The sequence below is a fragment of the Triticum dicoccoides genome, chromosome 2B (genome assembly GCF_002162155.2).
Source record: "Triticum dicoccoides isolate Atlit2015 ecotype Zavitan chromosome 2B, WEW_v2.0, whole genome shotgun sequence".
Taxonomy (NCBI): Eukaryota; Viridiplantae; Streptophyta; class Magnoliopsida; order Poales; family Poaceae; genus Triticum; species Triticum dicoccoides.
In genome coordinates this window covers 759,739,093-759,741,541 of record NC_041383.1, presented here as the reverse complement: position 1 = coordinate 759,741,541, position 2,449 = coordinate 759,739,093, and positions in this window count along the sequence as shown.

Genomic DNA, 2,449 nt, shown 5'->3' with positions numbered 1-2,449 from the left:
CCCTCTGCTCCACCACCGCGGCCGCCCCACCGCTCCGACGCCCCCTACTCCACCCGGCCGCCCCGGCGCCCCTCTCTTCCACCACCGCGGCCGCCCCACCCCTCTGGCGCCCCCTCCTCCACCCGGTGAGACCTCTTATATTTTTTCTATTTTTGTTTCTGCATTTTGAGTTTAGTTTAGGTTTACTTTAGGTTTGGTTTAGTTTAGGTTTACTTTAGTTTAGGTTTAGAACAGAGAGCCTTAGGGTGCGTTTGTTTGCAAAGTATTTTTGCAGTTTTCAGGAAATATCGTGGTTTCTGAAAAAACTTTGGTATTACATACTTTGAGGTGTTTGGATGAAACAAAAACTGAAGTTTCATAAACTGTAGTATGCCAAAAACTTTGTTTTTTTACAGTATCTGAAAACATGGTCCGGACCTCTTTTTTCTAAATAGAAGAGAGGGAAGTCATTGAAGATAGTGCACTTGACACTCCTCTCTACATTGAGATAAGATCAAATGCATGCCATCGTTACTATTTTGCCTCTTTTCTTTATCTTGTTAGCGAATCTTATTCTATCTCGTGACTGAGTTAAGATTACCTTCTGTTAATTGGTGTCTCGACTCCTTCTGGTGATTGCAAGTTGCAATGCTGCCGGGAGGCTTATAGATTTGAGATGGCACCGGTGGATGGGAATACGGCACTAATTATTTGTAGTGATTTTGCCCACTTTTATGACTCGTTGGTTGCCGATTACTTTCAAGCGAGTAGTGCACGTCTCAAGCAAAGATTGATCATGGAGTAGACTGATTCGTTGGTACCAATAGGCTAGCTAAGTTATTTTCATCTGTCATCAAGCCTCACAATCCGGTCAAAATTATAGTATAAGAACATCAGCCAAACACCTGGTTTTACTAAAACTGAGAAAAATCATGGTTTAAAGAAACCATGGTATTCCTTACCCACACATCGGAATACCGTGGTTTTCAATTACCAAAGTTTTCTAAAAACTTTGTTAGCTAGGCAGTTGATAGCAGCTACAAACACGCATGTTAGCTAGTTGGATTCACTCAATGGTTTAGTTGATCGGAATTGATTAGTTGGGTATGGACACTCGTGTGTTGTGGCCGGCACTCGTGTGTTGATCAGAATTGATTAGTTGATCTGATTTGAGGTATGTTTGTTTGATTGGTGTGTGGCACCTAGAGCCACCTAAAATATGGTGCAACTATGATTGTTGTCACAAGCATTCCAATGTGATCACACCACCTAAAATAATAAGAAGAAGATAATTAAAGAGGAGGAAGAAGAAGTGTATTTTTTCCCTATTTTTAGATTACTATGCTCTTTTTTTCAACATTTTTAGTTTTCTTTCATGTCTAAAGAAATCCCTAGTTTTGAAGGGTGCCAATTGCCATTGCCAACTAACCTACCAAATTAATTAATTGTTGTTGATGTTGTTGAGCACAAGTGCATTGCTTTTTTTTTTCTCAGTTTTCTTTCATGTCTAGAAACTTGGCTCTATGTTTATAGATATGCTTCTAGATACTAATTGGTCTATTCTGCTGCTTATTAGAGATGGGGAGAGGCCGTCACCACAGGCTCTGCTCTGCCACACCAGAGTACGAGTTGGATGCTTTCGAGTTCTTTAGTATCATACTTGAGACTTCTTCCAGGAGGCAGGTATATAAAAGGAGAGATCTCCCCTTCACCCATCTCATTATGATAACTCTGCTGTTTGCTACATCACTCATTGTCCCAAATTGCAGAGGTTGCCTGAAACTTTTATGATGATGTTGGACGGCCATCGGCCAAAGAATGTGAAGCTGCGACAGGCCTGCAGCGGGCTTCGTAGGCTTTGGGACATGGAGTTGGTCATCAGGTACGGCCACATGTACCTGTGTCATGGCTGGGAGCAATTCTACCATGCCTACGACCTATGGCATGTGTACTTCCTTCTCTTCAGGTACGACGGCGACGCCATGCTCACCGTGAGGGTATTCAACATGACTATGTGTCACATGCACTACCAGGACGACGATGATGCCAGTATGTTATGCCTCTTCTTCCTCTACATTTTGCTTTGTCTCACATCAATTTTTAATGGTCATTGTTGCATTTGGTCAGGCAATGGGAGCAGCAGCAACTTTGGCTACAGCCAAAGCAACAACGACTCTGGCTGCAGCAAAAGCAGTAGCGAGGATGATCCGGAATGGAGTGGGGAAGAAGAGGAGCAGAGTGGGGATGAGGAGGTGCAGGTTGACGATGGGCAACAGATGGTGGTGGCTGAGGATGACATAGCGACGGTGGTGGCTGACGACGGGAAAGAGATGGTGGTGGTTGAGGATGACCTAGCGATGGTGGTGGTGCCTGAAGATGGCCTCGCAATGGTGGTGGTTCCTGACAATGACGTCGCAATGGTGGTGGCGCCGGCAATCCCACAGCCGGGCGACATGACCATGCCAATCGT